At 42.1% G+C, this 26,251-nt stretch overlaps 1 protein-coding gene across 13 annotated transcripts in view; it reads right to left on the reverse strand.

Annotated features, from left to right (window-relative positions):
• Window positions 1-26,251, reverse strand: part of LOC310748288 (poly(rC)-binding protein 3-like) — a 257,271-nt gene that overhangs the window by 99,370 nt on the left and 131,650 nt on the right. Inside the window, exons 3-4 of one of the 13 annotated variants that reach the window (XM_083583924.1) lie at window positions 13,848-13,956; window positions 4,066-4,122 (exon numbers count right to left, since the gene is read on the reverse strand). The exons of 7 other annotated variants lie outside the window; for them this stretch is intronic. The gene's annotated coding sequence lies outside the window, so the exon portion shown is untranslated. Of the gene's footprint in view, window positions 1-4,065; window positions 4,123-7,283; window positions 7,408-10,264; window positions 10,353-12,417; window positions 12,533-13,847; window positions 13,957-26,251 lie in introns of those variants that run through there. 5 more of the 13 variants (XM_083583920.1, XM_083583919.1, XM_083583902.1 and 2 more) reach the window with 5 other exon arrangements.

Raw genomic sequence — 26,251 nt, forward strand, 5'->3', positions numbered from 1 at the left:
AGTGAAAAGACCTTAATATTGATATGAAGTTTTCAATGAAGATTGTACAAACTTTTTCTTTCCTTTCTATATTTTTATGTGGATTTTCAGTGTAGTTCTTTCTGTATTACATCTCTATCTTACTTTTACTGTTTTTCATAATAAAACAGAAAAAAATCAATTGTCTTTATAAGGAAATAGGCTCAAGTGTTCTCTTCCAAGTTGAAAATATTATTTAAAAGCATTCAATATTCAGCCTGTAATACAAAATGAAATTTTGTTTCTATGACTGTGCAAGGAAGGGGCTGCCTTCTCAGACAGGCTTAATAGCCTGTGGCTAGTAGAAGCACATCACCCGTTTGAATGGCGTTGGAGGAAGCAACGTGGACATTTGAATGAAGCCAGAAAAGCGGAAAGAAGTCTGGCTTTTCCAGTGGGATTGTGAAAGCAAGCTTTGGACAGCGGCACAGTGTTGCTTTTGCAAGACTGGCATCAAATGGCTCAGCTCAACTTGCAAATTGATAACTCTCCAGCAGACTCTCCTAACATGGAAAGCAAAACATGTCCAAGGTTATCCCTGAAACTCTCTGCTACTTAGAGAAGGAGGGACAAGTTTTCATATATGATCTGCCTTTCGCTTTTGTTCTGCTTATAATCGGAATTTTTTTAAAAAAATAAAAATCCTTTCTCCTCATAGGGAAGATGATGGTCCAAACAACGAAACATGTTCCTATATAAAGATTTCTGTTGCCCATTGATATCCCTTTTTAAAGTAACATTTAAAAAAGAAATCTGATGTCATTGGAACAATCAGATTTCCTGCTTTGCATACTGTATAATTACTACTATTCTAAACACTCTCTCCATTTAATTTATGACTCTGAAGGGCAGCTCAAAATTAGATGCATTTGGGTTCAAAATCTGACATGAGAAACTTGGAGGAAAAAACCTACATGTGGAAAATTTGCCTTCTACACTAGTGGAAGATTTCCCTTTAATATGTTTCATTTGATAAGAAGTGTCACCACTGTCAAATCATATTGCATTACAGTTCTTTCCTTTAACATGTTCTTGGGGGAAATAGTGGATTATCCTATTTTCTTTGTCTGAATAAAATGTTTCAGATGTAGAGATAAAGATGTTCTCAGCTGAGCCATTAAACAGTGAAGTAAAATGAATCAACAGAGCAGAAGTAGCAGATTTAATTACTGCTTAGAGGTAGGAAGGAGAACTAATTACAGTGTTCATAAGCCACATGTCAATCTCCTCCTTAACCATGTGTTTTGATTCTGCTGAGAGAAGCAGACTCAGCAGCAACACACAACGGTATAAAATATTTTCACAACAGAACTTTGAAGCAAGTTAAAAATGGTATTTCTGCAGAGGAAGGTCGGTTTTGGTTTGTCCTGCTCATTAATTCAATAATTGAACAGTTTTGTTACATGAGCAGTGCTCAATTAAAAAATGATAACAATAATAATAATGTGGATCTATTCAATGAGTATGTGGGACGCGGGTGGCGCTGTGGTCTAAACCACAGAGCCTAGGACTTGCCGATCAGAAGGTCGGCGGTTCGAATCCCTGCGACGGGGTGAGCTCCTGTTGCTCGGTCCCTGCTCCTGCCAACCTAACAGTTTGAAAGCACGAAGTTCAAGTAGATAAATAGGTACCACTCCAGCGGGAAGGTAAACGGCGTTTCCGTGCGCTGCTTTGGTTTGCCAGAAGCGGCTTAGTCATGCTGGCCACATGACCCGGAAGCTGTACGTGGGCTCCCTTGGTCAATAAAGCGAGATGAGCTCTGCAACCCCAGAGTCGGCCATGACTGGACCTAATGGTCAGGGTCCCTTTACCTTTACCCAATGAGTAACAAATCATCAAGTTACAAGAGACACAGCCAGAGCTGCTTTGCATGCTACACAGAACTGGGGAGAAGCAGAGTTGGTATCTGCTCTGCATGTCTCCACGTTGCTGGGAGAGATGTCTTCTGACCTCCAAACTGGAAGAATGAGCATATTCCCTCTTCACACGTGACCAAGACAAACCGCAGCAGCTCTTGAAGCTTCTGTGGAAAGCTTCTTACAAGAAAACTGGCCATCAAGACAGAAAGGACAGTAATTATGTGAAGCCCACATTCAGGCAAGATGAGTTAGCAGCAATGATCCAAGTTTCTTTCATCATGGACATGCCAATAATTCCCACCTCTGTATTTTTGTTAGCGTAGAGAAGTGTCATGGGGTCCTGCATTTTTCCTACTGTCCTAGTGTGTTTCTTTGTGTTAAGAATGTGCCATTAAGTGTGTGTCTGGTCCCATCCTCTTTTGAAATGTGCTCTCTGATACATTTCCACCAAGCGAATGTGGCCCCTAGTTTAGTGCAAAAGTGAATGAGCTCAGGCAGCAAATGTTGAGGGAGGGGATCTCCCCTTCCAGAGTTTCCAAAAAACTACGGTCCCATTACATTACCTGCCTATCTGTAAAAAGAAGAAGAAATACAAGCTTTGCATATACTCTACATAAGCAGCATTGACTGAATTTACAAAGCAAGTGACTGTGACAGTGGGAGTAAGATTGCGTCAGTTGACTCAGAAGTAAAAATTACTGTGTTTCGAGTATAAAGAGCTAGATAATATTTATTCACTGCTGCCAAGCTAAAAATAATTCAATAATACCAACAGCTCTTTTTCAGAGATCAGAGGCTTGTATGTGCATTTATACATTTTTATTTTGTTTTTCTTCTGTTACAAATAAAATACTATTTGTTATACGGTCACAAAAATATTTGCATAAGGCAAAGGAAGAGCCTTGGGTGAAATATTAATCTCTGGAAGTCCAAAAAAGCTTTGACAACCAGTCAGTGAAAACACTCATCCTATCCATTTATAGTTTGAAAGAAGAATGTATATACAGCAGAGAACAACCTACAATCCCAGGATCACATTGCAAGTATTTGGAGGTGGTGATGATGCATAAATTGGTGCAAGGGGAAGAAATGGAGGCAGTGAGAGATTTTACTTTCTTGGGCTCCATGATTACTGCAGATGGTGACAGGAGTTACGAAATTACGCCTGCTTCTTGGAAGAAAAGCGATGACAAACCTAGACAGCATCTTAAAAAGCAGAGACATCACCTTGCCAACAAAGGTCTGTATAGTTAAAGCTATGGTTTTCCCATTGGTGATGTATGGAAGTGAGAGCTGGACCATAAAGAAGGCTGATTACCAAAGAATTGATTCTTTTGAATTATGATGCTGGAGGGGACTCATGAGAGTCCCATGGACTGCAAGAAGATCAAACCGATCCATTCTGAAGGAAATTAACCCTGAGTGCTCACTGGAAGGACAGATGGTGAAGCAGAGGCTCCAATACTTTGGTCACCTCATGAGAAGAGAAGACTCCCTGGAAAAGACCCTGATGTTGGGAAAGATGGAGGGCACAAGGAGAAGGGGACGACAGAGGATGAGATGGTTGGATGGTGTTCTCAAAGCTACCAACATGAGTTTGACCAAACCGCGGGAGGCAGTGGAAGACAGGAGTGCCTGGTGTGCTCTGGTCCATGGGGTCACGAAGAGTCGGACACGACTAAACAACTAAACAACAACAAAATGAATAAAGGATGCGGAACACTTCCTTGAATCTGGGAACAATGCAGATTACATTGCTGGGGTAATAGGAAGCATCAGATTTTATTTACTGGTGCAGCTGGAGCATGAAACTAACAGGAAGAATGGCTTCCACAGGTTTTTATTCACTCATGCTGGGAGAATGGAGGGGGGGATGCAGCAGCGTACCTGGGGGGGGGGGCCCTGGAGTTTTGCTCTGTGTCCATCAGCTTGTGTGCTGGCGATGGAGACCATTCTCTGGAAGCGTAGCCCTGTGAAGAAGGACTTGGTATCCTCCTGGCAGACGTGGGGAATGGATGCCCAATGCCCCCGCCCTGACATTGCTCCCAAAGAAAGCTTGGCCCACCCACTTCCGGACAAGAGCATCTCCTTTCTGCTCTCCTGCAGGAAGGTTCTTCTCCCATTCTCTGTTGACACTCAACTTGTAGGGTGTTCTCCCAGCCCCAGGCAAATATTTCCATCCTCCTACCTGTTCTATTTACACAGAGTGCTTCTCCAGGAGCCACAGTGGTGGACAAAGGAGATCCTGGAAGAAAGAAGGTATCCTTGAAGCATGGCAGAACTCTAGGCTAAGGGCTGCTTCAAGGGAAGAATCCCTGAACATGTGAATGGTCTATCACAGAGCAAATTCAACTTGAAAAAAGAGACAATTCACGTACTTTCGTAAACCAAGAAAATCTTTTAATGAAAATTATTTCAAACAAACCCACAAACGAAAATGGTTCTGGGACTAAGCCTTAGTTTGGAAGGTTTGCAAAAGTCAGCCCAGGGATTCCTTGTCTGGTATGGTTCTGCGGCTTCTCCTTTCACTGATATCCCAATTAATCCACCCTCATGGATGGCTCATCCTGCCCCCCAGGAGCAGGGCACCCAAGCAGCTAGCTACATTGCTGGGGGAATGCAGCAAGAAACCTACCCTTCATAGTCTCTGTTTTTCTCAATCCCTTCTCCTCCTCCCTCCTGAACACTGGTAATAAGCACAAATAGGAGAGTCTTGAGCTAAACCCTTTGTCTGCAATGTGCTACTTTTCTACTAGCAATGACTTTTTTTTTTTTACATGGAAGAGCATGAAAAATGAGACACCACTTGCAACTGGAACAATCCACTGTGGGCAAAAACAAGTAATCTTAGGAATTCCAGTCAGGTTTAAGGTGTTTAATGAAAATCTTTGTATAGTAAATGGAGAAACTTGCATAGAATAGTCTTTCTATCCATGAATTAGCAATGAGAGCAGGGGGGTAAAGAGAAGTAAAAGGGGAAATAGTAAACAGGCTTGAACTGGGTATGCAGTAACAAAAAGATATAAACTAAGCAACCACAGAAAGGAGGGGAGGGAAGTTGAGGGAAATGCAAATTGATAGTGTAAAGATTTTGTTGTTGTTGTTAAATATATTTGTAAAATGATAAAATGAAACATAAAATGTAAAAAAACAATGAGAGCAATAATATTTTTTTGTTGTTAAGGCCAGTGATGAAAGCTGCTATATTTGTATATATTTATAGCCTCCCCACCAACAGAGCAATGGAACAATTTAGTGATGCTTCAGTCCTATGTACACACACTTATCTATATACACTTAATCCCATTCAATTCAGTCCTGTAGATATGTACAGTATTGTGCTGTATCTGTTAATTCCACACTATTTTTTCCATCATCCTGATAGTCAAAGCCATTTACTTTCAATGATAGTAAAAACAAAGTTGATAAAGTTTCAATTCCCCCCAAAAAGTAAATTTTATCAAAGCAATTAAGATCCAAATATGACACACAAAGATGCTCATTTTCCATGTGAGATTAATACATGCTTCACTGCAGTTTTTATTCAGCTAAATAACTGAATGAAATTAATTCTGGCAGCCACACTAATTGCTGCCCCTTCAGTCCTGGATTGGGGCTGAGCAATTTTTTGGGGGGGAGGGGAGAGAATCCTCACCCTTTAGGAATGGATGAATTTAAAGAATTTTCATCTTAACTATAAGGTTCTTTTATTCTTCCTAGGACATCTGATTGATTTTACGTTATGATGTAGGATTCTCTTCCAGGAATGGGGCCAGAGAAGTTGAATCATGACTTGAAGCAACAGCAAAAATGACTTGAAGTAACAGCAAAAAATAAAATAAAATAAAAGGGGATGGAGTGGGGGCTCAGCCACTCTGTATCTTAGGTAGATGAAATGGCTCAGGACTGTAATACCTCAAGGACTGCCTCTTCCCATATAAACTGACCCAGACTCTGCACTCATCATCTGATACCCTTCTTCGCATTCCTCCTCCACAAGAGGCCCAGAAGGTGGCAACACAAGAACAGGGCCTTTTCTGCAGTGGCTCCCCATTTGTGGAAGGCTTTCCCCAGGGAGGCTCACCTGGTGCCTTCATTAAGTGCCAGGCAAAAACTTTCCTCTATAACCAGGTTGTTGGCCTTTAACTATCTGTGCCCCTTTAGAAGTGGGTGGGGTGTTTTTAATGTATTTCTCTTTCTTCAGGTTTTCATGCATCTCTGTGGGGCTTGTTGTCTGTCTGTTGGTTGCTTTCTAAGTTGCTTTTGGGTGCCTTCAGCAAGATAAAGCAACTAACAAATTTAATTAATAACGACAACAAAATAAGTCGCCAAAACCAGTAGTGTAATGCAGACATGATACCTACAATGGCTAGAATACAACTTAGCTTTAAAATTGCCTCAGTTGCATGCTTAAGACTCACACGCAACACAAACAGCACAGAAAATGCAAAGGTACTGCCATGTGTGAAAATGGTATTTTCAGCTCTAGTCTCAGCAACCTGCAATTTGTGTTTCTTTCTAGAGCTGTAATTAGCATCAGCAAAGATCTCTGATCATCAAACTTGCTTCGTAACCAAGTAATACCTTAATAAAGAAGGTGCTAGCGCTCGCCATGTGTTAAATTCAGGGCTCAGTAATTTGCTATCTTTTCTAGATCAGGAAATGATTGGCTTATCAGATTTGGAGAAACAAACACCTCCAGCTTCAACAAAAACATTGATTATAACAAAACATATTGCAGCACCTGCTGTAATTAGGGCAAGTACAGATTAGGATCAGCAGCACTTGTCTATAACAATTAAGCGTCATACTGTGCAATAAAAGCTACCTATTTATAGACTATTTCCTGATCTTTACTTATTCTCATACCACTGCTATCACCCCTGCTTATTTGTTAGTTCAGACCAATGTAGCTTCGCAATGGAAAAAGTTTGCAAAAGCAGTGCTTAATCCATCCAAAACAGAAAGCATCAATAAAAGTCATTTTGATATCATTTTTTCGTGTAATTAGAATATACATGGTGGAAGAAACTTTTAGATTTCCAATATTAAACAGCAACAGCTGTCTCAAAACATTTTGGAGACTTTAGAAATTCATGAAATACACGGTAAGCAGCATTTCCCCCGACAATTATAAAATTCAGTAAGCATTCACTCTAAAAACGAGACACTTTAGAATTTGTTCAACAATATTATGTATGCACCATAAGAATTTAGATGAGATTTCTGTTCACCCATCTTTATTACTTTCCCTTTACCAAATAAGACTACCCTGAAAATAGCTGACTGCAGGTTTATATATAGTCTGCTAGCTAGAGGGATCACAAGGTCTCTCCGTCTCGCAACGTAATGCCTTTGCCTACAAGAACCCCATACATCTGTGTCATTACGCAGCCATATTCTCACCTCTAGCTCTCCATCTGAATGAAGACTGGCTTCTGCAGTGCTCATAGGGCACATCATATGCCCACCACATGATGCCCAGCATCACACAGTAGTGGCAAGCCTAAAGCATTGTTCCAGGAGCAAGGAGCATATGGGGGGGGGCAAGCCCAGCCTTCTTAGTAGCTGTGGCTTATAATGCTTTTAGGAAGACACACAAATAATAGAAAGCCAAATATTGAAGCCCATAATAAAAGAAAGCCAAATGTTGATACAAAATGGAGAAAAGCGATACCATCTTCTATGGCTTGGGGAAAGTAACATTTAGAGCATTGTTCTTGATTGCTTCAAAGCAGCAGACTCCACGAGCCTTTTTTCTGAAAGGCCTTTTCTATCAATATCTTTATTTTTTAATATCCTTACATGTGACTCCAGCATAATGGTGCTAGGATTACTGAAGAAGCAATGCTTTTAGATTTCTTTTACTGTACGTCACCTTGGGAGCTCTTATTGAAGGATATCTTTCTGCACAAAAGGAGCATTTGCCCCACCCTCTCAAAGGACAGCAGCCTATTCTAATGGCAAAGTAGCGTTCTTTAGCACGGCTTCCGTTGCCTGTATACTGGAGAGTAACTGCACCTGTTCACTGCAAAGTTCTGCTCTTACTGAGATGAAGCACTATGTGGATGGAGCATATGAAAATGCTGAGAAAGTCAAGTACAAGGGGACCCCGAAGGACTATAAGGCTATCATTTAATTTTTATAAGAAATAAAAGTTTCAAAAAATACGTAAGTGGAAAAGGTACAATTAATTTTTGTGTGAAATAAATGTATGTTTTTAGTAATTACAGCGTACATATATTGTACATATTGCTGGCAGTATAAAGTAGATACTAAATATAAACATAAGGAACATGGGTGGCGCTGTGGGTTAAACCACAGAGCCTAGGGCTTGCTGATCAGAAGGTCGGCAGTTCGAATCCCCGCGACAGGGTGAACTCCCGTTGCTCGGTCCCTGCTCCTGCCAACCTAGCAGTTCGAAAGCGCGTCAAAGTGCAAGTAGATAAATAGGTACCACTCCGGCAGGAAGGTAAATGGCGTTTCCGTGCGCTGCTCTGGTTCGCCAGAAGCGGCTTAGTCATGCTGGCCACATGAACCGGAAGCTGTACGCCAGTTCGCTTGGCCAGTAAAGTGAGATGAGTGCCGCAACCCCAGAGTCGTCCGCAATTGGACCTAATGGTCAGGGGTCCCTTTACCTTTACCTAAATATAAACATAGATTGTTATAATTGAATTTTTTAATAATTATTTTTAAATATTAAATAATGGTGGATATTTTTAAATAGTTTGCTTCTACTGAATATTTTACACATTCACAGGTAGTTCTAAAGCATATTTCATGTGGTCCACTACATTCAGAGCTACCATTTTAATTCACTAGATGACTGTGCGAATCTGTCAGTAATTGCTTTTGCATCCAATTCATCTAACAATTCATTTTCAATGTGTAGCAACATGTATGATTCCAAGTTCACCTAATACAGTGAATTTGTTAGCCCTGTCTTTATTATCTTTAGCTTTGAGAATGTCCTCTTACATTGGACAAGGAACTGATAGTGTGCAGATGACTTTATATGCTTTTAAATAAATATTGTATTGATTTTCCAGTATTGTTCCAATAACAAGTTCATTATAACAATGCCAATTTTATCCAATTAATACAGTTGTTAAAACCAATTATTTATATACTGAATTATACAATTTAGTTAAAGTGGTCGCCTCACGTGCTAGATTTGATGGGTTACGCTCTCTTTTCTGCTTTCCAAAATCTTAATAATTTCAATTACATTCCCTTCAAGATAGTAATCCCTTATACAACAGCTACAATCTTATGGTTTCAATTCATGTTAATATATTAAGTAATTTATGGAGTTTCAAGTGGGGTAAAGGTAAAGGGACCCCTGACCATTAGGTCCAGTGGTGACTGACTCTGGGGTTGTGGCGCTCATCTCGCTTTATTGGCCGAGGGAGCCGGCATACAGCTTCTGGGTCATGTGGCCAGCATGACTAAGCCACTTCTGGCGAACCAGAGCAGCGCACGGAAACGCCGTTTACCTTCCCGCTGGAGCAGTACCTATTTATCTACCTGCACTTTGACGTGCTTTTGAACTGCCAGGTGGGCAGGAGCAGGGACCGCGGGAGCTCACCCTGTCACAGGGATTCGAACCACCAACCTTCCGATCGGCAAGTTCTAGGCTCTGTGGTTTAACCCACAGCACCACCCGCGTCCCTTTCAAGTGGGGTACACAGTCTGAAATCATAGTTATTTCCTGCATGTGGTATTTCCTCCCCCCTGCCACGATGTTGTCCCAACCATAAATGGTGTTGTATCCTTCATTCTTCCAACTGTTGATATTTCCCATCATGACTCGGGAGAAGCAGTTGTCTCAGAGTTATCCAAAAGTCTCTGCATCACTTCGTCCCATGATTCAAGAGCTTGTTAGAGCTCTCTCTGTTCCAACAAATAAACTGTCCTCGCCATTTTTTTCCCAACCTAGGAAGAGCAGTCTGATTCCAAACTGTCAATGACTAATAAGAAAACCTCTGACCTTGGAGCTGGCAGACTCCTTTCCTCTTTTCAGCTGAAAATTTACAGTCAGTTATCTTTCCAGTTAGATTACATTCCAAATTGTCTCAGTCTCCTTCGCATTCCTTATAAAATAACAGAGAGTGGGGGTGGTTTTGGTCTATATTCCAACATAGTCCTTTTTAAAGAGTGATGCTCCCCTTTCTCTCCATTCCATTCCTCTCACACAGGCAGTTCCAGTTTGATGTTAAATTTCATGTTATTAGTCCAGTTTCTTCCACCCTCACTTTTTATATTATATTTTGTATTTTTGGAGGGTTGCCAAATCAGAAACATAGAAGAAAAACTCTGCAAACAACTGTAGACTCCCCTCTCCCCACCGTCTCTGGCACTGAATGAAACCTTATCTCAATTCTAACCTTTAAATCCTTGCAGCTGAGATGTTCCACTTTTTGTCGTCTTATCGCCTCCTGGGCCAGGAGTCGGCTTCACCTGCTGAGCAGCAGCCTAATGGAGAAGAAGGCAAAATGCCTCTACTTGCTGCTGATCAGCCTTATTGCTCCTTATGAGATCCAGCTGGCTCCAGCTTTCTTAAGCAGCATTTGCAGCCTCAGTCAATTACTGGAAACAACATTTGTCATTCCTGACCAGACGATGCTGCTGCTTGCTTCTCGTGAGCTTGGATCCTCAGCTTTCTTGACCCCCTGGATTGTCTGACTACATGAACCGAGATACTCCTAACCTTAGGATTGGACCGGACCTTGTATACAGACTCTGCCTCCAGGCAAGCGCACCCCTGAGACTTGGCTGGTTGGCTGGCTTCTCCCTCCACTGAGCTCTGCCATGCCTGGCAGAACAGGACTACGACACCATAACCACAAGGAGGTGCAGTGCCTGCTGGGGTTTACAAACTGCTATTGTTCATTCATCCTGCATTTTGCTCAGGTGACAGCGCCTCTGACTGCCCTCCTTTGGAAAAACTGTGTTTGTCTGGGACAGTTTGGCTCAGGGGCCATTAGACACCATGAAAGCTGCATTCTCTTCACAACCCATCCTTCGGCAACCGGACCCAGCAGGGCCATTCGTGGTGGAAACAGATGCCTTGGATGTTGCAGTAGGGGCAGTGTTACTGCAGGCCGACCCACAGTCTTTGATGGTCTTCACCTGTGGGTACTACTCCTGAAAACTTCAACCGGCAGAGTGGAATTATGGCACAGAACTATGACACTAGCACATGCCTGTACAATTAAAGCCCAATTAGAAGGATATCCTCTGCTTCCAGGAACGAATCAGGGGGTCACGGCAGTCAGCATGCTTCATGCACCCGGTGCCTTTGCCTGCCCTCACGTTCCATAGGGAAGCAAGTGCCAGACTGAAGGGCAATCCACAGGTGAGACCCCGTTCCTCTCCCATCCAGAGAGGAAGTCAACGAATAAGTTTCCCCATTATTCTTTGTTTATTTCTGTTATGTACTGAAGTTCTCACCCTGGACCAGCAGGGGGATACTGTAGATAGTTCAGGTGCACATATGCAAATAAGGGATTGAAAGTGACGTTCAGTGATTGGATAGATACAGAAAATAGTTACTGTTGCGTTCTAGTGGAGCTCTATATAAGCAGGCTGGCTGAACCCTTCAGTTCAGTTCTGTTCTGGCCTGTGAATAAACAAGAGCTGTTTGAAGAATCGCTGTGTCTGATATGTTCACCCACAACTTAACAATTTCTGTCTGTCTCTCCCTACAATGTCGAGAGAGACTTCCATTCCATGGCGCAGGCGGAAACAGGAAGCCGTGTGCTGATGACTTTATAAAGTCCATAAAGGCGATCATATGCCTTGTCATGAAGTCTGTTGAATGTCAGAATTTTTAGTACGCACGATGGGCCGGTGCTACAAATTTTACACTTGTTGCAAGTGGAATCCATATTCTCATCGTCATTAAGCAATAGCTTTAATATAGCAAAGTTCGAAGCAAAGAACACAATTCCAATATAATTTTATATTTGCTGATTTGTGGAGGCAGTTTAATAATACCTTTTTTGCTGGGTCCATGCAGGATAAATCTTTATACTACTTTATGTACTGTAAAAAGCATGAATCTGGTGACTGGACAATGCAGTCCATTATTAGGTAAAAGACACTGACTCAAAAATCAGCTAGAGAATCTGTGGAATTTCCTTCATCTACTGTATAAGCTCATTTGTCATCCTTTTCTTCTTCCTCTGCCTCTTAACTGGCAATGCTGTTTCCAAAGAGTCAATTTCCAATGTTTGATTTTCATCCATATTCAACTGTGAAATCCTGTCATTACATTTATTTACAAATTCCAGTGCCTTGCTTGAAGGTTATCAAATGTTCTTGTCTGTTCCTTTGCTTTGGAGAGCTTCAGGAGGACTCCTAGTCATGTCTTGGTATGTTAACTCCCCCTTGCAACTGTCTCACCCTGTTGTGGTCTCGGTCCTGGGGGCCTCTGGCAATTCCTCCTGTTCCCGCTTTAAGGGAGTCATTCAAAAAGTAAAACAAAGTAACATAAAGTAAAAAAGTATAATAATGATTTAACAAACAAATAACTCACTTGCTTTGGGCGCTGCATGAGAGAGCAGAAAGCACCGTATCAGGCCGGTCTCGCCCTCTCTCTTTGGCCAAACAGCTGGGCTTTTTCTTTCTCCCCTTGAGTGTGTTAGCAGCTTTTAACCCAAATAGATTGGCCAACTCCATTCATGCTAATGCAACAACGTCACCTGGTGGCCCTGACCAATGTTGCAGCCTTTTCAAAGCATGTGCTTGCATGCGACAGTGCCACCTTGTGGTCTGCGATGGCGCAATGGCACTTCCCCCCTGGCACCCTTGGGTGTGCACCCACCTCACAGAACACCAATGCCATGAATGCCTACAAACCACCCCAGAATATCTTGGGGGGGGGACTTGTGTGAGGGAAAACTTAATAATTTGGAGTCTCAGGCAGAATTTGATCAAATATACGAGAGATTTTATTTAACCAAGGAAGTTTATGACACAAAGTGCGTAAAACATAGGATACTTCAGATTATAGTGTTATTTCACTTTAGTTCTTTCTCAGTTGTTGCTGCTTAATACTTTGGTTCTTAAACAAGGTGGTATTTTCTGTCAGTTACACACCCTTTGACTACCCTACTCCTGAGGTACTCCAAGTAACAGACCCTTCTTAACTGGTTTGGGAGTCTTCTCTTTTTGTAGAAGAATCTCTCCCCTCCTGACTGGAATGAGACCTAAGTAGACTGTGTCCTCACAGCTTCCACTTCTCCTGGCTCAGCCTCCCAGTTAATTCCTCACATGACACCACACACGGTCCTTCATGCTACACTCAGAGACTCCTTTCTGTAGCTTTTGAGTGGATGTTTCTACCCAGAACCACCTCTCTCTCCTCTCACTCCCAACCTACTAAACTGTCTCTCCAAATCTCCTCCTTTTCAACCCCCTCTCCTGGAACCCCAGCCAATCAGAGGCTGCCGTTTGTTAACCGTTTCCTGGCAGGGAAAAAAGAAAAAGAAAGCACTTCTTGACCTAACCTGCCCAGCAAAACAAACTTTCCCATCACATGGTCCTTTGAGAATTTTACTATATTGGAACTTCTACTATATTTTTCAAGCTACTAAATGTCATTAACATTTTTAACATACTGTCTAATGTTTAAGGGGGCCTACTTGCCATTGGGCAAGCTGACACACTGGCCAGTCCACCAGCTGGGATAGAGTGTGTGTGTGGATGTCCATTTAAGGCAACATGGTGCCACAAGCTGATCAAATGTTCTATAGGCACCATGAACAGAGAGTGATTATTTTCTGACCTTCCGTTTATTATTACACTCACTGGACTAACCTGACATGTGTCCAAGGAATGAATACATATATTTTATCATTTTCACCATCTATTCCTATACTGCAGGACACAATATACCCTGGGATGACAGCAAACGATGTTAGGAATAGGGAAGTGAAAGAAAAGCTTAAAATAAAATGGGCCTACCTGCAAAAAGAATATGTAGCTTTAAAGCAATTCCTCACACTTTCCCTTTCTGGTAATAACTGTTACACTCAGGCGAGGCTAGAGTATTTTGAACTTCTGGTTGACATTTCTGAAAAGAAACGGAGGCTTAAGCTGCAAAAACCAAAAACCGAATGTGATTGTTAATTAAAGATTAACTACTAATTGACTAAATCTAAAAGTTGCATTTAATATTTACTGTCCTTCAGTGGAAGCTGTAAGGGCCACATACTCCCGCCACTTACCAATACTGGGTCCTAGAGCTTCTAGGCTGAGGCTACTAAGAGATCACCTCTGGTCCTGAGCATGAATATAAGAAAACTTTGCTTTTCGCCCAGGATTAAACATAAACTATTAATTGACCTTAAAGAGGGGAATTTTCCATGCCAGATTTGAAACTCTACTATGAGGTGGCCTGTCTCTCCTGGATCCAGGAATGGTGTATACTACAAAATGCTGACCTAGAACTCTTTTAGATCTAGAAGGATTTGACAACTGTTATGGCTGGCATGCCTACTTAGGTTACGACAAGGTCAAGGTACACAAAAGCCTGTTATAAGGAAACCTCTATATATGGTTTGGGCAAAATATAAAGATCTGCTTGAACCCAAAACCCCATGGTGGATATCTCCCCTAGAAGCACTAGCAGTGAAGAAGAAAAATATGAAAGGGAATTGGCCAACATACAAAGTATTGTTAAGAGGAAGAAAATCAGCTGAAACTAAAAGGTTTTGAAGAAATTAGGGTATATCTGTAAGACTGGTTACAATATCATCAACTCCATGAGATATTTAAACTTGATAAACGAAATGGTTTTGCGACGGAGCCTTCCAGTTTGGAAAAAGAATTGATTAACTCCAAAGGAAAAACTCTTTCTAAAATGCATAGACTCCTCCTTGTCTGGGAAGTCAAGGAGGAGGAGGTAAAATCAGTAATGGTTAAATGCGCTCAAGATCTGGGTTATATGAAGTTTACCGTGTGTTATGTATTGAAAGAAAATTTTATGAAAATGCAATTCCGCTGGTATTTAAGACCATTAGAACTATCTAAAATGTACAAAAATACCTCAAGTAAATGTTGGAGATGTGGGGAAGCGGAAGGTACAATGCTACATATGTGGTGGAACTATAAGAAAATAAAGAAATTTGGAGAGGTAATTTATAAGGAGCTCAAAAAGATGTTTAAGATCTCTTTTATTAAAAAGCTGGAAGCTTTCCTTTTGGGTATTCTAGGTTCAGACATCCCTAAAACGGCGAGGAAAATATTCTTGTACGCCACAGTAGCTGCAAGAATATTAATCGCTACACACTGGAAAGGGGACATAATCCCAACCAAACTGGAGTGGCAAAGCAAACTGTTAGAATACGTTGAGCTGGCAAAAATGACAAGGAAATTGAGAGAACATACCGATTAAAGAATGGGACATGTACAAAAAATATCTTAAGGAACATCGTAATAACAGGACGTCAATGGCAGGCCTTGAATGATCTCTGTGGTACAGTAGAAACTCATAGAATAAGTCATCAATGAAAATTAATACATGAAAACGGAAAGTGCGCTTGAAGAAATAGGTGGTAGATGCATGATGGGGTGATGGGAAGTCATTACAGATGTAAGAAGACTTTAATGTGATTTGATGATTTTTTTTATTTCTGGATTTTTGTTTCTTTTAATTTCAATAAAGCATTAAAAAAAAACCTTTGCTTTTCTCAATTTTTTTGAGAGCACACTTTCTAACTACAGGGGTCTTGCACAGCCCTCACCCATTTGAATTGGGCTTGTACATGAAAACCACCCAGTGGATTTCACACCAGTATGGAAAGAGCCAGAATGAAGAGGTGCCACGCCAATTTGGAAGACATTAGATTCTTGAGGACACTGCTTACAGCCCTCCACAGCAATCTTAACTTAGTGCTGCAATAGCAAGGAACGAAAGGAAGCCAGTTTTAAAACACTGAAACGACACTTTACTAAACCATGTGAAATATAGAAATGTGGAAATTAACAAGGTATATTTCAGGAAAGCTAACATGCACACAAAACGGACAAATTCTTGCCTTCCACAGCAGTCTTTGTTACACATGGAATATGAAGCAAGAATTTTTTAGAAGACTGAAATGACACCTGCCTAAACCACCACAGCATACCGTCCTGTTTTTACTGGGACATTCCAATTTTTTTTTTAAATAAAAAAACATTCCTGGTTTCTGATTGGATCCTGGAATGTCCCAGAAATTACCTCTGGTTATCCTGGGGGGGCCCAGGTGCTGAAGATGGCGTGCCACTCCACTTCCCACTTTCCCTCTCTATGGTTACTGTGGAGGTCCGTCTGTGTGCTGTGACAGTGGCAGGCAGGCAGGCGGGCGAGGTGGATGGGGATAGTGGCTGTGAGGGGCATGGTGGAAGAACCTCCATGATCAGGAAGGCTCAGGAAAAGGCCTGTGGATGTGGGCAGGGGGGCAGATATTGAGACTACATCTGGAATGTGGAGGGTGGGAAGTGGGAAGGGTGACTGTCTTCCAGGGGTAAGGGTAGCTGGAGGGAGGGAGGTGGGTGGGGGACTGGGGGAAACGAGGAATGGAGGAATGGAGGGGGTAGACAGGGCTGCAGCTGAGTGGGGTCCTTGGCAGCTGAGAAAGGGGAGGGAGCAGGGGGAGCGTGGACAGGTGGCACTGGTGAAGAGCACTCAGGGTGGGGGGTAAGCAGGACTGCAAAGGTGGGTGCAGAGGAGAACAGAGAAAATGGGCTGGGTGTTGGTGGTCTGGATCGAGCAAGATGTGTGTATGTGTTGGGGGGGGGCAGGACACAAATCTGTCTCTTCAAGGGGAAAATTTGATGGGGGAGGAGGTTGGGCTTGAGTCCCAATTTTTATCCCCGGGTTAAAGATTTGCCATAGAGAATATGGAAATGTGGAAGTTCGGATACTTCATTCACTAAATACTATACTCTCCAGCTACACACACAAGCCTATAATCCTGATACTTACAGCCAGACCAGTCTAAAAGTCACATAAACACTTAGAACTGCATTAACAAATGCATTGAATATATACTTCCTGTGAAATACCACTCACAATGGTGTCAGTGGAATTTGGTTATGGTACAAAGTTCAGTTCTCTCACAAAGGACATTTTCCACAATAGACACATTTAAGTAAAATAAGATGTTTAATGCCCAACTATTAGAATGGTTTACTTGAAGCACTGCACTTATCCTGTCAGCAGGTTCTTAAGAAACACCTATTTTAAGTCTGCTTATAGCTAGGTTAACAACTCTCTCACTTGAAATCTGGGATAAAAGATTGTAACTAGAAGCAATTTAATTCATTCAATGTACTTAAAAAAATATTAATTTAGCACTTGAAACCTGCTCTTTAACTGAGTTGTTCTACCAGAAGGGAAGTTGTAAATGGAAATACACCAGGGATTCAATTTGTGTTACTATATCATGCCAGTGTTTTTGTTTTTATTTTAGGGCTATTACTGTTTCAAGCTGCTATCAAGTTGCTTCCTTCCGTGAACAATATTATTCATTCATTTATTCATTCATTCATAACCCTGCTTTTCAGTCAAAATCATAGGCCACTTTTCAAGCCAATTAAAATCCACTGGCATTCCAAGGAGAGAGTGCCAGGGGAGGCAAGTCTGTATTTCAGTGAGCTCAGAAGCAGAGTGGCCAAAAGAGCCAGCCTTGCTCCCAGTCTTGAACCTGGGGGGGGGCTGCACAATTGGTGGTAAGACCCCTGCCCATCTCTGCAGTTCCAAAGCTAAGGAGGTTTTCCTGTTGCTTCTTAAGGTAGGGCCCAAACCAAGGAAGGGGATTTCAACTGAACTTTATTATGCCAATAAAGGCTGAATGAATGAATGAACTAAACACTGGATAGATCTGTAGCATACGCTGCGTGGGGCTGCCTTTGAAAATTGCCCAGAAGTTTCAACCAGCCTCAAGAGCTGCAGCCAGATTGTTGACTGAGGTGGTTATAAGGAGCAGACAATTCCCTTGTTGCAACAGCTCCACTGACTATGGGTCTGTTTCAGGGCACAGTTCAAAGTGCTGGTTATCACCTACAAAGCCTTACATGGCTTAGGTCCAAGCTATCGGAAATACTGAGGTCTTCAGGAGAAGCCCTTCTCTCAGTCTCACCACCCTCACAGGCGCGCTTGGTGGGGATGCCGAAGAGGGTCTTCTTGGTAGTTGCTCCCAGGCTTTGGAACTCCCTCCTTAAATAAGGCGGACCGCCTCCTTCCTTCCACCGACAAGTAAAGGTCACATTCCATTCCTTCCACTGTTCACCGATTAGCGTATGTGCTGCGGCCATAAATAAGTCACAGAGTGCATATTCAGTCTCTGCCATTAAAATTCCTCTCTGGAGTTCTTCCTCAGCACAGTTAAAAACGGGATCTTTTCTCAAATTCAGCCTCTCCGCCATACCTGCTCAGCAGCAATTCATTCTTTTTTCACTGCACCAACAGCACTCCTAGCCCAGTCCAGGAATAATTTTAAATAAAGTCCATTCAGCCTCGGTTGAGGGGAGAGGGCATAGTAAAATCTTGTTAGATTCCTTGTTGAGCATAAATCAAAAGCCTCTCCCCTCTTTTCCGAGGTAACAAACAGAATAACACAAGAGCGGCTACAGAAGTCTCTTTCATTTTGCAGGGGAGGACAAGAAGGAGACCATGTGAAAACCATATAAACGCACAAAGCACCTTGTCCTCCCCCTTCCTTTCCCAGCTGTTGTAAGGATTCTCAAGTTTCAAAGAAAACATTCAGATACCTTCAAAGAGCCAGAAATTTTGGAGGAACCAAGCACAAATCATGGCGGAGACGGCAGGGACACACTCCCAGGTCGCACCCGCTCGGCCTTTCACGTTGGCAGACACCAGCTTCAGTAGCATAGCAGAAGGCAGTGAGCTCCCCAGACCCCACTGGGGAACATTGCCAGGATTTTTGCGTCATAAATCCTGGCTTTCCCCTGCAGAGGGCAATGAGGAGTGATCACTATTGACTTGTGACGAAGCTGGAAACCCAAGTAAAGACTTTCTTTACAGGCTTTGGGAACTGACTGCTTTTAATGAATGGGCTGTTTTTATTGCAATTATTTGTATAGTTGTAATATATTTTTTATGTATATGTACAGTTTTAATTATATCAATGTTTAATTGTTCTTTAATGCTTGTTTTTCTTCTATGTTTTTAGCTGTTCTTATTTTTATCTGTAAGCTGGCTTGAGTCCCTGTCAGGTGAAAATGAGGGGAATGAATAAATAAACATATAGTAATATCAACAACTACTTCCTTAAGACAGGAGCTGTTTGACAGTGGAGCAGGCAGCCTTAGAAGGTGGTGGACATGTCTTTATTAGAAGTCTTTCACACATTATATGTTCATCGCCCAGACCCTCTTATGGATGTGGTAGAACTGGATTTTACTATTAGAAGTTGGTGGTTTTACATACCTGAAAGTACAGGGGAAAAACCTTTTTTCTCGAATCTTAGGTTATTAACATAAAACATTTACAGGTATACAACACACCCTTTTGAAGTAACTTCCTATGTGTACATGACAGAGCGTAACCAAATCTGTGACAAAACTGTTAAGAATGCTGCCTAGCCAGGCCAAACCAAACCAAACCAGAAGCTATTACTAGAGTATTTGATTAAATGCAGGGCTTAATCTCAAAGAAATCATCAGCAGCCAAATAGGAACAGCTGAGCAAGTAAAGCTTTTTATTGGAGTGCAGTGACAGGATTAAGGAAATTACCCAAACTAGGTCAAAGAAGTAGAGAGGCAGTCAAACTTCAGCTGTTCTTGCTTGTTTGTTACACAGTATAAGCAGGGCTTTTTTTTCCCAGCCAGAACTCACTGGAACTGAGTTCCAGCACCTCTTTGCTGCGTTCCGCCAGCTCTGTAGCGCTGGGGTGCTGTCGCCCCGCACAGCGCTCAGGCTGCACAAAAGAGGTGTCGGGAGGTACGGCACTTGGGGCTGTGGAGTTTATTTTTCTCCTGCAATGGTAGGGGGAGAGGAGAAGTCCTCCCCCTAAAAAAAGGTCAACAAGTTCTGGCACTTCTTTTTCTAGAAAAGTAAAATCTGGGGTTATTAATCATGCAAGTACGTATGTGCTATGTTAGTTAATTTACGCAAATGAAGCATGAACATCAACACAAATGGATACATTAAATGAAGCCAGTGAGTTCAGAGTCCAAAAGCTACACCCAATCTTCTTTTCCTCTTTGCCAAAACGCTTCCCCCTTAAACGAAGCATCTATGTCAGCCTGTGTTTCATCCCTGAGACACACGGTAACAAAATATGAATTGCAAAGATAAGCTGGGTCAGCCAGCACAAGGAGCCTTCTCTTTCCCTAACGCCGTCTGCACTGCAAGGCGGGAGGCCAAGCTCATCCCATTCATCAGTTCTTGTTTTCAGCCTTGCACTGACATGTCAGGGTAGTTATATATATTCATTCTGCCTGCTCTGCCATCACAATCAGATTTGTAAGCTAACTGCTCAACTGTCAGGTTTGCTGTGAGTCACATTTTATTTTAATAAAAACCCCTTGAGAGGGAGACAGATTCTCGATTAAGTACTTACTGGAGAGTCTGAGCTTGGCTAAGTGAATTCCATTTAGTCTTAGGGCTTGAAGATAAGTGAACCAATATGAATTATTGGCAATCCAGATATATCATGGGCAATAAATTTAATTGTTACATGTTACATCCAACTTTGCACAATCAATACAATTTACTAAATAAGTATAAGGCCATGACTTGAGAATGGTCTCCTCAGCAGACAATTGCATAATCCAAACATAGGTAGGCATTTGTATTTATAGACAATAAGGAGGGTTGCAATGATCTTTTGGAAAATTAAAGGAAAAATAAATCATATGAATTATTTTCAAATTATTTATGGACTGACTCCAGGATATTTACTTAGAAGTAAATTTCAGAGTGTTCAAAATGTTATGGGCCTTCATCATACTTGGGGATGGGGCACCCCAAGTATATGATGTATAATACTATTGGCAAATTATTGCTTTTTCATACCGCCCCCAAGACTAAGAGCTTCCAGGTGCTCCAAAATGTTGAGGACATAGAGATAGAAGAATTTAGAGTAAATCATAGTCTGGAGAGGAATCTTCTGAGTTCACACTGAACCCAGGCACACAGGAAGGAGACACATGGCAGCCCAAGCACATCTACACTAAAACCATGAATTTCTGCATTGTTTCCTATAGGCAATTCTCATTTAAGTCTTGGGAGGAGGAAGGTCTAAAAATTAATCTATGGTTGAAAGCAGCTGAACCATGGAACATATCAGCTGACCATGGGAATAGGTGCCAGCTCCCTGGGGCCCTAGGTGCCCAAGCACCAACAAAATTCCCCATGAAGGGGCTGGGCACCCACAAATTTTGGTGCCAGGGCCACGCACACTGCATGGCACCCATGGCCCCGGGCACCCACGGAGGGAGAAGAAATGAATTGCCTTCTTGAGGCCCCAGTACCTATAGCACCTCCAGGGATGCACAGCATGAAGTTAAAAATAAGTAAATCCGCAGTGTGCTATACAGCACTAAAAGCACAGGTTCAGGGCTAGCTCACACTAGCAGCCAGCCATGATCCCGAGCACTATATTAAGTGGATAAAGGTTTCAGGAGAACAAGAAAGGGAAAAGGTATCCTTCACAAGCCCAAACGGTGCTACAAGGCTCCTGTTCCAGGCTAACTGAAACCACAGAGCACCACTCCTGCTCCCTTGTTGCAGACCCCACTTTGTAATACAACTACATTCCATCAGAATTTCAATGTGTATTGACGTCCACTAGCTTGTCAGCAATCTTATGCATGCTGAATCTGGAGTAAGTAAAATAGAAATTTGCAGGATGTGTGCAGACCAGGATTAATAACATTTTCCTTATCAGTTAGGGCAAAATCAGAGGTGACTGGGCCAGGCCTCTTAGTTTGTTCATGTGACTGCCTCCTTCACATATCAAGTGGAAGCGGGGTCTAATTTTGACATGAAAAGGGGGCATTCAAGGGAATTCAACTCTTATCCCACATCTTACCACTGGAGAGCCCTGAAAAATTCTCCTAAACCAGGCTTGAGAAAGAACTTTTGAGGTCTATTAGGCCACACTTCTAGGGAGAGGCTAACTTTATAAGTCCCCAAATGCCTATCCAGAATTGCCAGCTTCTTGGTCTCTTATCTTCTCCCATTAATTCCCAAACTACTGGAGATATATGACTTTACTACCTTTAACAGGTACAACAGATGTGGAAGGCACAAACTTTGAGGAGTGTGGGGAATCCAAAGATGGTGGGCTCCTCTTTCCCAGATGAATATTTTGTCCATACAGCATACTATGACTTTACAGTGGTACCTCGGGTTAAGAACGTAATTCTTTCTGGAGGTCCGTACTTAACCTGAAACTGTTCTTAACCTGAAGCACCACTTTAGTTAATGGGGCCTCCTGCTGCTGCTGTGCCACCGGAGCACGATTTCTGTTCTCATCCTGAAGCAAAGTTCTTAACCCGAGGTACTATTTCCGGGTTAGCGGAGTCTGTAACCTGAAGCATCTGTAACCTGAGGTACCACTGTAATTCTCTTTGAAATCATTTTCCCACAGTTTCTCCCAGAGGTTTAAGTCTATATTGTGTCCTATATCTATTGCCCAATGTGTCACTGAAGCTTTGACTAGCTTGCCTTTTGTTTCCCATTCTAATAAAGAATTATACATTTTAGACAATAGCTTGTCCTAATTTGGTAATAATTGTTTTTCAAATTGTGGTTTTTCAAATAGGTTTCAGTCAGAGTGACCTCCATGTAAAATCCAGCAGTTCCCTATATGTCGCGCATTGTCTATCCATATTAACTCTCTTAATTAAGGGCCCTAAGGAAGTTAGATTGGCTTCAACCAGAGGCAGGGCCTTCTCAGCACTGGCTCCAGCCTGGTGGAACGCTCTGCCTCATGAGACCAGAGCCCTGCAGAATCTGATTTTTTCCCGCAGGGCCTGTAAGACAGAGTTGTTCCGCCTGGCCTTTGGCTTGGAGCCAATTTGATTCCCTCCCTCTCTTTCTTTTTTCTTTTCCTTCTCCTCTTGCGATGAGGCTACATTTAAATATTTTAATGTTCCATTATTTTAATGTTGTTTTTTATTTTTGTTCTTAAGTTGTAATCATTCATCTTGTTTTTATTATTGCTTGTTAGCCGCCCTGAGCCCGGCCTTGGCTGGGGAGGGCGGGGTATAAATAAAAATTATTATTATTATTAAATGATTATTATTAATTGTCGTTGCTTCAATGGGGGGAAACCATATTGGTGTTTTCCTTTCCAACAAACTTTTGTATTTCTCCCAAACTCTATATAAATTCTTCCTAATAATGTGGTTTGTAAAACTCTTATAAATTTTAGCTTTCCCACACCAAAGACAGCCATGCCAGCCAAATTCTATATCATCGCCTTCCAAATCTAGAATGTCGGTTGACTACCTTGGCTTTGGGGAACTGACTGTTTTTAATAACAGGGCTGGTGCCATGCTGTTTTTGTTGTGATTGTGTGGTTTAAATGAATAGATACATATGCTAATATAGATAGATAGCTTTAATTCTATTAATGTTTAATTGTTTTAAAATGATTGTCTCCCCAATGTTTTTTTTATCTATTCTTATTTTATCTGTAATCAGCATTGAGTCCATGTAAGGGACAAAAGGTGCAGTATAAATAAATAAACAAAAACCATGTTGGTACTATGATTTAATTGACTTTAAAATGTGAAATTGCACAAGCTTAGAGTATTATTATTTAAAATCAGGGTTGGCAATCTGTTTCTTGCTTGTTTTTTCACTCTGGTGTAGCAGGTACATAGAAACAGTTTTAAAACATGGAATGGTGGGGTGTGGAGAGGAGAAAAATATTAATTGTGTGCTTTACAAGTGAAGTAATGCACATGACTATCTAATTAAGCTCTTCCCCATAAGACCATGAAGTCCAGGGTCTAAAATTACCTCGCTGAACCACTGGTTTCAATAGTTCTTTCTTCCAAGGTTAAGCATTTGTTCCTGTTTTTCAATTTGATGCCATTTTGTGTCATTCACCTCAACTAAGATGTCGATTTAAAGTGTACACACAATAAAATGAGGGGGAAATGCAGAATTCCCATTACTGGCATAGTTTGACTTATTAAGCTGCTCAATGAAGTTCGCTGCCCTGTCCCAATTTGCATTCCATTCAATTTCACCGACATTGGGGACTGGAAAAGGTAGAAGCCTTAATAGGATCACGACCCTTTCAGAAAGGTTCCTGGTATAGATTGCTGCTCCATTTTTTCCTGTTCTTTTATTATTAGATGCAATGTAATAGCACTGAAGCCCGTCTGCAAAAGGCAGGCTGTTTGAGAACAAAAGTAAATTCTCTGAGCTTGCTTTGCCCTTATTTATATAAATGAGCCTTTTGCTTTAAATGAACATCATACATTTGAGAATGAGCTTATCACTCACTATCATATGTGTGGCATTTTTTGTTAACACAGCCATTAAACTCAAAAATGCAAGTGAATACGAAAAAGGAAGGCTTCTCAATTTCAACCCACTTCCATTTTCTAAATACTTACAAAAATAATAAAACACGTTCTGCCTTTTAGGCCAGGATCTGATTCTTGCCCCTTGGGGGAAAATACGTTTTATTAATTTTCAAGTGTGTATCACAGATACAGGAAAACAACTCACAACACGTCAACCACAATGCTATGAAAGATCAGAACTTATTTCTGAAGGATAGTCTTAAAAAGTCTCTCCACATGTTGCCATGGGACTGTAGCAGATTCTGAGTAACTTCTTGCTACACGTGCTCACTAAACGATTGGCAAATGCTATAGAAAAGAGAAGCACTTGTTTCTCCTTTAGTTGCATGAATTTGGCAAGTAAGTTTTTCAGCCAAAGCTACTGTTCGCATCTGGAAGTACAATGTTTCAGCATTCAAACCCATCCTCCAAATCTTACATATATAGTAAGTATGTAATAGTGTTGTCACATTGCAGTTTGCATGGCCACAGGCAGCTGGCGCTTCAAGCTTCAGTGTGATGAAGGTTGGTGGAAGGATGGCCCAGATGAGCTGCAGAGGGGCAGGCAGAACAGGCTGCAGCAGCCCCCAGCAGCAAACTGCTTTGCTGGCTCCTCCTTCCACCAGCCCTGGGGCCCCTGCCCCCAGGAGCCAGAGCTGACCAGAACCACTACTGTCCACCTTCTTCCTCCCAAACTAATTTGGGAATCTGCTGCTTCTGCCACCATGGCCAATCAGAAGCATGTTTGGGAGTGTGGGAAGGTGGCCAGAAGTGGCACCCTCCTTGCCTGGTAATCCACTGCTGCATCAGATGATTCCCAGGCTGGCTGATGCTTCTGGCCTTCTTCACATGCTGCTCCTCCTGCCTCACCAATGATTCACCCTGCTTGGCTGCGATGGAAAGCGGACAGTCTTAGGAGCAGGCTTTGCTCAAGGAGGGGGACGTGGTTTCCATTCAAGGTGGAAAGGAGCCATACTAGGAGGCTTTGAAACCCCTTTGTGATCCTCCCACCCAGCGCTTTTTTGGGGGGACACCTTGGTACGCATACCCCTAAACATTTTGTGAATCTAAGTTTGGCCTCATTGAGGGGCAGTATTTCAATATGAGTAGGAAAATGAGAGTATTGGGGTGGCAGGTAGGTGGGGTTGGCAATGCACCAGCCACATAAAACATCTCAGGCTTCCACCTTACAGGGAATATATTGGTGAATTAAATAATTTTTTTTAATTGAGGAAGGAAAAATAGAGAGTAGGTTCCATTTTTCAAAGGGGCACAGGTGGCGCTGTGGGTTAAACCACAGAGCCTAGGACCTGCCAATCAGAAGGTCAGTGGTTCAAATCCCCGCGATGGAGTGAGCTCCTATTGCTCAGTCCCAGCTCCTGCCAACCTAGCAGTTCAAAAGCACTTCAAAGTGCAAGTAGATAAATAGGTACCACTCCAGTGGGAAGGTAAACGGTGTTTCCGTGCGCTGCTCTGGTTCGCCAGAAGCGGCTTAGTCATGCTGGCCACATGACCCGGAAGCTGTACGCCAGTTCGCTTGGCCAGTAAAGCGAGATGAGCGCCGCAACCCCAGAGTCGTCCGCAATTGGACCTAATGGTCAGGGGTCCCTTTACCTTTACATACTCTTATAATTCTTGATAATCTTCCTATGCCCTTTTAAAATGTGGGGTTGGGGGGGTTATTGGGTTGTTGTTTTTGTTTTGATTGCATATTTTGTAGTTTTATATTTTGATTTTATTTTGTGAACTGCCCTGAGACCTCTGGGTATAGGGCTGTATATAAATTCAGTCAATCTTTCAGTCAATACTATTCTCTCCTGGGCTGTCGCTAT

The sequence above is a fragment of the Podarcis filfolensis genome (assembly GCF_964270895.1).
Source record: "Podarcis filfolensis genome assembly, chromosome: 13".
Lineage (NCBI taxonomy): Eukaryota > Metazoa > Chordata > Lepidosauria > Squamata > Lacertidae > Podarcis > Podarcis filfolensis.